Source organism: Thalassophryne amazonica, chromosome 3, assembly GCF_902500255.1.
Source record: "Thalassophryne amazonica chromosome 3, fThaAma1.1, whole genome shotgun sequence".
In the NCBI taxonomy this organism is placed as follows: Eukaryota; Metazoa; Chordata; class Actinopteri; order Batrachoidiformes; family Batrachoididae; genus Thalassophryne; species Thalassophryne amazonica.
In genome coordinates this window covers 140,966,189-140,977,867 of record NC_047105.1, presented here as the reverse complement: position 1 = coordinate 140,977,867, position 11,679 = coordinate 140,966,189, and the positions used below count along the sequence as shown (strand labels likewise).

Genomic DNA, 11,679 nt, shown 5'->3' with positions numbered 1-11,679 from the left:
CGGCTTTGCAAATTTCTACAGGAGGTTCATTAAGGGCTACAGTCAGGTAGTTAGCCCCCTGACAGCCCTGACCTCTCCAAAAGTCCCCTTCACCTGGTCGGATCGGTGCGATGCCGCGTTCAAGGAGTTGAAACAGCGCTTCTCGTCTGCACCTGTTCTGGTGCAGCCTGATCCTAGTCGCCAGTTTGTGGTTGAAGTGGATGCCTCGGACTCAGGGATAGGAGCCGTGCTATCCCAGAGCGGAAAGGCCAATAAGGTCCTTGACCCGTGTGCCTATTTTTCCCGCAGGTTGACCCCGGCCGAACGGAACTATGATGTCGGCAATCGAGAACTCCTCGCGGTGAAAGAGGCTCTTGAAGAGTGGAGACATCTGTTGGAGGGAACGTCCGTGCCATTCACGGTTTTCACTGACCACCGGAACCTGGAGTATATCAGGACCGCCAAGCGGCTGAACCCCAGGCAAGCCCGCTGGTCACTGTTCTTCGGCCGTTTTGACTTCCGGATCACCTACCGTCCCGGGACCAAAAACCAGAGATCGGATGCCTTGTCCCGGGTGCATGAAGACGAAGTCAAAACGGAGTTGTCGGATCCACCGGAACCTATCATCCCGGAGTCCGCTATCGTGGCCACCCTCACCTGGGACGTAGAGAAAACCGTCCGGGAGGCCCTGGCACGGAGCCCGGATCCCGGAACTGGGCCGAAGAACAAACTTTACGTCCCACCAGAGGCCAGGGCTGCAGTCCTGGACTTCTGTCACGGCTCCAAGTTCTCCTGTCATCCAGGGTTGCGTAGGACCGTGGCAGTTGTCCGGCAGCGCTTCTGGTGGGCGTCCCTGGAGGCCGACGTCCGGGATTATATCCAGGCCTGCACCACCTGTGCCAGGGGCAAGGCTGACCACCGCAGGGCATCAGGACTGCTCCAGCCACTGCCTGTGTCTCATCGCCCCTGGTCCCACATCGGCCTGGATTTTGTCATGGGCCTCCCGCCGTCCCAGGGCAACACCACCATCCTCACGATAGTGGACCGATTCTCCAAGGCGGCCCACTTTGTGGCCCTCCCGAAGCTCCCGACTGCCCAGGAGACAGCGGACCTCCTGGTCCACCACGTCGTCCGGCTGCATGGGATTCCAACAGACATCGTCTCCGATCGTGGTCCCCAGTTCTCCTCGCAAGTCTGGAGGAGCTTCTGCCGGGAACTGGGGGCCACGGTGAGTCTCTCGTCCGGGTATCATCCTCAGACCAACGGGCAAGCAGAACGGGTCAATCAGGAGGTGGAACAGGCCCTGCGCTGCGTGACGGCCGCGCACCCGGCGGCCTGGAGTACCCATTTGGCCTGGATCGAGTATGCCCATAACAGCCAGGTGTCTTCAGCCACCGGCCTCTCCCCTTTGAGGTGTGTCTGGGGTATCAGCCCCCGTTGTTTCCGGTGGTTGAGGGAGAGGTCGGTGTGCCCTCGGTCCAGGCCCACCTGCGGAAGTGCCGTCGGGTGTGGCGCGCCGCCCGTTCTGCTTTGCTAAAGGCCCGGACGAGGGCTAAAGCCCATGTAGACCGTCGGCGGACCCCTGCCCCTGCGTATCGGCCAGGGCAGGAGGTGTGGTTGTCCACCAAGGACATTCCCCTGAAAGTGGACTCCCCCAAACTACAGGACCGTTACATCGGTCCCTTCAGGATCCTTAAGGTCATCAGTCCAGCCGCAGTGAGGCTTCAGCTTCCGGCCTCACTGCGGATCCATCCCGTTTTCCATGTGTCCCGGATAAAGCCGCATCACACCTCACCCCTCTGTGCTCTGGGTCCAGCGCCGCCTCCTGCCCGGATCATCGATGGCGAGCCGGCTTGGACTGTGCGCCGGCTCTTGGATGTCCGTAGGATGGGCTGGGGCTTCCAGTATTTGGTGGACTGGGAGGGGTACGGACCCGAAGAACGCTCCTGGGTGAAGAGGAGCTTCATCCTGGACCCGGCCCTCCTGGCCGATTTCTACCGCCGCCACGCGGACAAGCCTGGTCGGGCGCCAGGAGGCGCCCGTTGAGGGGGGGGGTCCTGTTGTGTGGGCCGCTGAAGAGGAGGTACTGCTGGCCCATCACCACCAGAGGGCGCCCTGTCTGGAGTGCGGGCTCCAGGCACCAGAGGGCGCTGCCACCTCACAGGAGCAGCCGGGGTGACAGCTGTCACTTATCGCCTACGACAGCTGTCACCAATCATCTGATCAGCAGTGGTATATCAGCAGGACAACATCTCCACCTCTTTGCCGAGATATCGCTCTACCTTGAAGGTACCGTACTCAGCCGACTGTGTTGTCTTTTTTCGACATTAACACTTTGTTACTTTTGTGCGTGAAATAGCAGACATTCTTCCGACGAGAGGTGGAGGTGGTTTTCCCGCCATATGGGTTGCTGGGTGCAAACGCACCCACATTTAACTGTTTTTGTTCCTCGCCAGCAGTACCAGATCCGACACGCGGAGGCAGTGGCCACCTGGGAGTTCGGGACTTGGCGGCTCCAGTATTCCCAGGGTTCGGTGGCGGAGGAAATCGTGTGGTTCCGGTTCTGCTTTGGACAGACGTCTCTTATCTTCGAGCCTGCCCACGTGACACATTTTGTGAATTGACTCCTTTGTCTATTGTTGTAATCTGTTGTGTTTGTTGTGCTTTTCACAACAGTAAAGTGTTTTTATTTGGCTACCTCCATTGTCCGTTCATTTGCGCCCCCTGTTGTGGGTCCGTGTTCCTACACTTTCACAACAAACTGCACAGTGTGGTGCCGGTCAGAAACAAAGTAATTTAACATTATTTAAATTTTTAATTTTAACTTTTTTATCTTGGTGGACCATTTTCATTGTGTACAAAATGCTGATGAGTGGACTGGCTGTGGGAAACGCTGCTGTCAATGAGTGGAGTGCTTTCTCTTTAAATGTTAAAAGCGCTGGCTGCGTCCTGATCAGCAGATCTGAACAGGTCTGTTGATTGGGTCATCACAGACCTGAATAATGAAACACTGTGATGATTTAAACTTTTAAGTGCCAGTCAACCGTGATCAGGTGTGATCTGAAGGAAGTGCCGTGTGATCTGTCGGCACTTTAAATGTTTAAACAGCACATTAATCAGGTGTGATCACCCTGATCACGCCTGATGTCTGATGATCACACCACAGTGATGGCGCTTTAAAAGTTTAAATCATCACAGTGCTTCTGAGTGATCAGAGCGCGTGACACGGGCATCCTCTGAGAAACGCACCTGCAGCAGAAAAACCACCAAAGGACTTGCTTTAAAACGTTGCATTTCCAGCCACAAATTAAAGTATTTTCAGAGGTCATTTTCAAAATCAGGAGCTTTATGTGGATTCATGTCTGTCTCTGGTGGTGAATGAACAGGTCAGATTTACTCCGTGTGTGAATGAAACATGATCTGCATAAGGACCACAGGTTTCAGCCAATCAGTGGCCAGCATTAATCGACGGGATTTAGACTTATGCGTAAATTACAAGAAACGTATGCCAACAATCACATAAATTACCCACAATTTATGTCCAGTGTGTGCGGGACATATGAGTCACACACTGGCATGTGGTGAAAATTTTCAGTATGCCGAAAATTTTGTGAGGAGCTCAGCTTATTAGGACGTACATCATCGAGCTTCAGCATGTTTCAATGTGCTTCAACATGCTCTTAACTTACAAAAAAAAAAAAAAATCAACCTTAACGTATTGGACTTAAAAATCACCCTTAACGTATTGGACTTATGCCAGAGTTTTTTAATATGGTTGGCATCTGCTGCCTAAATCATCAAGGTGTGACAGGGCCATAACGTGCTCGTATCTCATCCTCCATCAGATTCTTATGGAACCCTGAAAGATCAGTCATCTCAGAAACTCAATACATTCTTTACCACAGCACCCATCCTCTCCTTTCCAGATTTTGCCATCCAGTTCACTGTGGAAGTGGATGCCTCAGATATTAGAGTGGGAGCAGTGGTTTTCCAACATTTAAGTAAGGACAACAAAATGTATCCTTGCAGCTTCCGCTGCTGAAAACAGTCCCCCGCCAAAAGAAATTACTGTGTGGGAGATCAAGAACTGCTCCCCATATGGGCAGCACTCAAAAACTGGAGGCACTGGGTGGATGGTGCTGCACAACCCTTCCTAGAGTGGTCTGCCCAAGAAAACCTAGAGTACCTAAAGTCAGCTAAATGTCTGAACACCCATTAAGCCAGGTGACATATTGTCACTCACTCATCTTCAACCGCTTATCTGGGATCGGGTCGCGAGAGCAACAGCTCTAGCAAGGGACCCCAGACTTCCCTTTCCTGTGCCACATGACCATGTCTGACTGAGGGATCCAGATGCATTCCCAGGCCAGTGTGGAGATATAATCTCTCCACCTAGTCGTGGTCTTCCCTGGGATCTCCTCCCAGATTGATCAGCTGGTCTCTGAGTGCTATTGACACCATTTTTTCTACAAGAAGGTCAGGACCGCGGGAACCTACCGTATCCTGCGGGCTATGTTCTTGACTCCTGGGGGTCTTGGCATGTTGCATGCTTGGCGCCTTTCTCCATTGAGGACGTTGAGGATTTATTCATTTTTGGTCTTATGGTAGCAGGGCTGGTACTGTTTGGCTTATGTGCTGCCCTGATCTACCGGAAAATTGGCAAGACGGTAGCATCAAGAACCACGGCCCCTTGCTTGTCCATCAAGATTAACGAGGTTGGCAAGGTAGTGCATTCTCAGGCTGCGATGACTCTTGAACTCAGACGCAAATTGGATGATCTTGGAGCAGATGTGTGCCTTGCAGATGAAGCTGAAGATTTCAGAGGCCGGGGAATATTCTTAATTTACAATTGTGAATATTCTTAATTCATAATTGGGATTTGGTTGTTCTAGTGAAGCTGTTAAAAGTGTTTTCAATGCTCAAACCACAACACATCAGGCTTATCAAGCCTGAAGGAGAAATTGCCTGACTGTTTTCCTCCAAAGGAATGTCTTTCTTATCTCAACCCACAAAGACAATAAACTGACAGACTTACACATGGACAAAGACTGAAATATGCTCCATTTTTCCCTTTTACCTCACCTCCTGTCCCCCATCATACACCCGATCCCGGCCACCGCTCACACCACCCCTTTCCCTTCTGGGGGCTGCATGATTTTAGCTGCGGCAGATCCCCATTCCCCCAAGCTGGTGGCGGCACGACTCCAGTTGCAGCGCCTACCACACACTCACATCGCATCAATTTGGATAACGGACTGTTTCAAGATTAGTGCACATAAACAATGTCAAATGTATATGTGTTGTCTTAATTCTGATGTGTGCCATTATCACGGTAAACAAGTAATAATTGTGGCATCTCACTAATTTAGAAGATCTTCACTTAGCCTGGAAAAAGAGTCTGTTGCTCTATAAAAAAGCCCTCCGTAAAGCTAGGACATCTTTCTACTCATCATTAATTGAAGAAAATAAGAACAACCCCAGGTTTCTTTTCAGCACTGTAGCCAGGCTGACAAAGAGTCAGAGCTCTATTGAGCTGAGTATTCCATTAACTTTAACTAGTAATGACTTCATGACTTTCTTTGCTAACAAAATTTTAACTATTAGAGAAAAAATTTCTCATAACCATCCCAAAGACGTATCGTTATCTTTGGCTGCTTTCAGTGATGCCGGTATTTGGTTAGACTCTTTCTCTCCGATTGTTATGTCTGAGTTATTTTCATTAGTTACTTCATCCAAACCATCAACATGTTTATTAGACCCCATTCCTACCAGGCTGCTCAAGGAAGCCCTACCATTATTTAATGCTTCGATCTTAAATATGATCAATCTATCTTTGTTAGTTGGCTATGTACCACAGGCTTTTAACGTGAGACGTGTACTACTGAACTGCTTGTGTTTTCCAAGATGGCGCCGTTGTATGTGGCCTGCCGTCGGTACTCGCTTCTTTTAGTGTCGTTTTTATTGTTTTTACACTTTGTTGCATGGAATGTGTCACCGCTCCTGGTGTATGATCGCCAGACTCTTATCAGCGTTCGGGCTTCGCTGGAGAATTTCGCTGTTCCTGGCTCGGGCGGACGGCCAGGGACGCGGCTGCCCCCGCCGCCTGTCTTAGCGTCCGTACCAGACTTTCTACGCCGGCCGCTTGGCGTGTTGCCTCGGCGTCTGCGTCGCAGAGGACGCGGGAAGAGAGGAGGAGTCCGTGTTTCGGCTCAGACTGTGCCTGGCTGTTTCCTGCAAACATGCTCCACGACAATTCATAGCCGGATTCTTCACACCATATGACGGCTACGACGTGCAGCGTTCCCTGACTTTTCGCTATCGGTGGCTCCGGCCGGTTGTCCGGGGTGCCGGGTCTCCACTTCCGCGTTGACGTCCTGTGAGGAGCTGCAGTCGTGGCTGCGTGCAGGAGAACCTGCGCCCGCTCAGTCGTGTCTCGCAGCAGACTGACGTGCGCTCAGTCCGTGTGGCACTCGTCAACACAAGGTCACTCACAAGTAAGACTTTCATTTTGAATGACTTTTTCTCCAGTCGTGATCTGGACTTTCTCCTGTTAACGGAGACCTGGTTGAAACCAGGTGAAAATAGCGCCTTTTCTGAGCTCCTCCCCCCCGGCTGCTCGTTTTTCAGCTCCCCGCGAGCATCAGGTCGAGGCGGGGGTGTGGCCACGATTTTTAAAGACAGTTTTAAATGCCGATTTTTATCTTCTAATGTCTACTCCACTTTTGACCTTCAGTTGTTTGTGATGGAGTTTCGACTGTCCTGTGCTCTGTGCTGTTGTTTATCGTCACCAAAATTTAATAAGGGTTTTATTCAGGAGTTTCTGAGTTTCTGGCAGATTTTATCCCAAAATATGACAAATTTTGGTCTGTGGTGATTTTAATATTCATATCTGTTGTCCTTCTAATCAGCTGGCTGATGATTTTAAAAGCCTCCTGAACTCTTTTGGTCTAACACAAGTTGTGGATGGACCAACACATAATCTTGGACACACCTTGGACCTGGTTATTCTTTTGGGCTCTCAGTTTCACTTAAGGACATATCAGACATTGCTATTTCAGATCACTTTCCTGTTATTTTTGAATTTATTGCTCCTCCATCTGCTAGTAAGCCACTTGTTCCTGTCTCTCGCCACCGTTTGGTCACCTCCTTGACAGCGGGGGACTTTGCTGCTGCCTTCATGGACTCTCAGTTTTATGCCATGAATGGACTGGTTTCTCCATTACTCCCAGATAACATCCTCTCTTCTTTCCACTCTACATGCACAGTCATTTTGGACTCTGTTGCACCGATGCGCTGCAAATCCAGGAAATCAAAATCCGACCCCTGGTTAAATGCCACGACCCGTGCCCTCAGGCAACGCTGCAGACGGGCGGAGAGAAAATGGAAAAAGGACAAACTACAGGTGTCTCTGGGTTTTCTGAGGGACAGTCTAACTGACTATCAGAAGGCTGTGAAGGAGGCAAAAGCACAATATCTGTCTCATATTATTTCGAGCAGTTGTCATCGTCCCAGTGTGTTATTTCAGACTATAAACTCAGTTGTAAATCCACACACCTCTGTTTTGTTGGACGCTACAACCACAACCTCTGAGGAGTTTCTTCAGTTTTTTATTGATAAGGTTTCATCAGTCAGACAGAACGCTGATCAGAACTGTAATGTTGAGTTGTCTGCTCCTCGTGCACATTCTGCTGTGCTCGAACAGTTTGAGCCCATTTCTTTTGCATCTCTCGCTGATGTTGTAAAACACATAAAATCTACAAGTTGTCCTTTTGATGTTGTTCCAGCTAAGGTGCTGAAGGAGGCTTTTAATACTGTTGGGGCGGGTCTCCTAACTTTGATCAATGCTTGTCTTAGATCAGGGTCTGTTCCAGCTGCTTTTAAACATGCTGTGGTTCGACCTCTTCTTAAAAAACCTCACCTGGACTCATCAGTTTTATCCAATTTTAGACCTGTCTCTCATCTGCCATTTCTATCTAAGGTTTTAGAAAGGTTGTCTTTTTACAGTTACAATCATTTTTAGAAGACAATCTCATCTTGAAAAATTCCAGTCTGGGTTTAGATCGCGACACGCACTGATCAGCACTTTTAAAGTTCATAATGATATTACTCTGTCGGTGGATGCAGGGAATCCTGCCTGGGCTGGTTCTGTTTGACCTCACAGCAGCCTTGATACTGTGGATCACACAGTACTTGTTCCCGGTTGGAACATTTTATTGGCATTCATGGTACTGCACTTGAGTGGTTTAGATCATATTTGGCTGAAAGGAGCTTTTCTGTCATGATTGGGGACCTTTCCTCATCAACTGCTCCTCTGTGCTGTGGAGTGCCGCAGGATCTGTCCTTGGGCCGATTCTATTTTCTTTGTACATTCTGCCATTGGGGTCAATTATAACCCAGCACAATTTGTCCTTTCATTGTTATGCAGATGATCTGCAAATCTATCTGCCTGTGAGGACTAATGGGAGTGATGCTTTGTCATCATTATTTAATTGTATTCGTGATGGTAAAGCAGTGGCTGTCCCGAAACTTCCTTACTGATGATGGTAAAACTGAGATCATGGTGTTTGAGCGCACTGGCATACCAAATGTGGTAACACCAAATTTTGGTGCTTTGGCTAACTATGTAAAACCAGCTGTCAAGAATTTGGGAGTGATATTTGACAGCTGTTGAGGTTCGATCAACAGATAAATTCTGTTGTCAAAGCTAGTTTTTTCAAACTTCGCCTCTTGGCTAAAATAAAGCACTTTCTCAGTAGACGTGATCTTGAGACGGCCATTCATGCTTTCATCAGCTCCAGACTTGATTATTGTAATGCACTTTATGCGGGCATTAATCAGTCGTCTCTTGTGCGTCTCCAGTTGGTGCAGAATGCTGCTGCTCGTCTTTTGACAAACACTTCTAGACGTGAGCATATTGCGCCCATCCTATACTCACTCCACTGGCTTCCAGTTCGTTTTAGAATTGATTTTAAAATTTTAATGTTTGTTTTTAAAGCTATTTATGGCCTTGCACCTCCCTACTTGTCTGAAATTTTTAACTTTGCGCACCTACAGTAGGACGTTAAGGGCGTCTGGCCAGCTTTACTTAGATGTTCCAAGGTCAAGATATAAACGCTGGGGTGATCATGCTTTCACGGTAGCTGGCCCCAGACTGTGGAATGAGCTACCTCTTGAGTTACGTACTATTCCTGACCTAGCACTTTTTAAATCTAAGTAAAGAGTTATTTATTTAACTGGCTTTTAACACTTAGTGGGGAGGTGACATGTTCTGTTATTTTTATGTTCTTTTTTATGTGTTGTTTTAAAATTTATTTATATGTGTTTTATTTTGTAAATTTGTGTTTTAATGTTAAGCACTTTGGACACCAGTCAGTGCTGTAAAGCGCTTTATAAATAAATGTTGATTGATTGATTGATTGATTGATTTAAGGTGGCAGTAATTAAACCATAAAAAAAAACCTTAAAAGCCATCACTTGACCCAGCTATCTTAGCTAATTATAGGCCAATCTCCAACCTTCCTTTTCTCTCAAAATTCTTGAAAGGGTAGTTGTAAACAGCTAACTGATCATCTGCAGAGGAATGGTCTATTTGAGAGTTTCAGTCAGGTTTTAGAATTCATCATAGTACAGAAAACAGCATTAGTGAAGGTTACAAATGATCTTCTTATGGCCTCGGACAGTGGACTCATCTCTGTGCTTGTTCTGTTAGACCCCAGTGCTGCTTTTGATACTGTTGACCATAAAAATTTTATTACAGAGATTAGAGCATGCCATAGGTATTAAAGGCACTGCGCTGCGGTGGTTTGAATCATATTTGTCTAATAGATTACAATTTGTTCATGTAAATGGGGAATCTTCTTCACAGACTAAAGTTAATTATGGAGTTCCACAAGGTTTCTGTGCTAGGACCAATTTTATTCACTTTATACATGCTTCCCTTAGGCAGTATTATTAGACGGTATTGCTTAAATTTTCATTGTTACGCAGATGATACCCAGCTTTATCTATCCATGAAGCCAGAGGACACCACCAATTAGCTAAACTGCAGGATTGTCTTACAGACATAAAGACATGGATGACCTCTAATTTCCTGCTTTTAAACTCAGATAAAACTGAAGTTATTGTACTTGGCCCCACAAATCTTAGAAACATGGTGTCTAACCAGATCCTTACTGTGGATGGCATTACCCTGACCTCTAGTAATACTGTGAGAAATCTTGGAGTCATTTTTGATCAGGATATGTCATTCAAAGCGCATATTAAACAAATATGTAGGACTGCTTTTTTGCATTTACGCAATATCTCTAAAATCAGAAAGGTCCTGTCTCAGAGTGATGCTGAAAAACTAATTCATGCATTTATTTCCTCTAGGCTGGACTATTGTAATTAATTATTATCAGGTTGTCCTAAAAGTTCCCTAAAAAGCCTTCAGTTAATTCAAAATGCTGCAGCTAGAGTACTGACGGGGACTAGAAGGAGAGAGCATATCTCACCCATATTGGCCTCTCTTCATTGGCTTCCTGTTAATTCTAGAATAGAATTTAAAATTCTTCTTCTTACTTATAAGGTTTTGAATAATCAGTCCCATCTTATCTTAGGGACCTCATAGTACCATATCACCCAATAGAGCGCTTCGCTCTCAGATGCAGGCTTACTTGTAGTTCCTAGGGTTTGTAAGAGTAGAATGGGAGGCAGAGCCTTCAGCTTTCAGGCTCCTCTCCTGTGGAACCAGCTCCCAATCAGATCAGGGAGACAGACACCCTCTCTACTTTAAGATTAGGCTTAAACTTTCCTTTTGCTAAAGCTTATAGTTAGGGCTGGATCAGGTGACCCTGAACCATCCCTTAGTTATGCTGCTATAGACGTAGACTGCGGGGGGTTCCCATGATGCACTGTTTCTTTCTCTTTTTGCTCTGTATGCACCACTCTGCATTTAATCATTAGTGATCGATCTCTGCTCCCCTCCACAGCATGTCTTTTTCCCTGGTTCTCTCCCTCAGCCCCAACCAGTCCCAGCAGAAGACTGCCCCTCCCTGAGCCTGGTTCTGCTGAAGGTTTCTTCCTGTTAAAAGGGAGTTTTTCCTTCCCACTGTAGCCAAGTGCTTGCTCACAGGGGGTCGTTTTGACCGTTGGGGTTTTACATAAATTATTGTATGGCCTTGCCTTACATATAAAGCGCCTGGGGCAACTGTTGTTGTGATTGGCGCTATATAAAAAAAAAAAATGATTGATTGATTGATTAATTGCTGTTGTCTGTGGAAATGGAGTGGGTGGACGTAATCACGTTGTTGCACTTGTAATGACAATAAATCTCATCTATCTATTCTCTATCTATTTAGTTTAGCTGGAAGACTTCATTTCTTTCACTTTGAGAGAGTGTGTTGGATGTTGGATCATGATGTGTGTGGAGTCTGCTTGTCTGTACCGGACGCAGCACAGCTTTAAACCCCGCTATAGCTCCCTCCATGAATGTTCATGCAGAACTCTCAGGATGCTTCATCACACAGATGTATTTTAGATTTTTCAGTTATATCAATGACAACACTTACAAGCATGGACAAAGCTGAGCCTCTAGCAGAGGCTGTTTGTTAATAGGTTGCATTCACCAGTAAGGGATATGCACGTGCACCAAGTTTTTTCACAGTGGAGAGCGGCTGCTGCTTTTACCATGACTGCATCAAAATTAACAGCTATCACTTA

General features: G+C 46.9%; 1 long non-coding RNA gene across 1 annotated transcript; it reads left to right on the top strand.

Moving 5' to 3' along the window:
- Nucleotides 1–7,858: 7,858 nt before the first annotated feature.
- LOC117507667 lies at nt 7,859–11,678 on the top strand. The gene is made up of 3 exons (XR_004559825.1): nt 7,859–7,870; nt 8,534–8,541; nt 11,593–11,678. It is a non-coding gene; the product is annotated as an uncharacterized LOC117507667 (long non-coding RNA).
- The last annotated feature ends 1 nt before the right edge of the window (nt 11,679 follows it).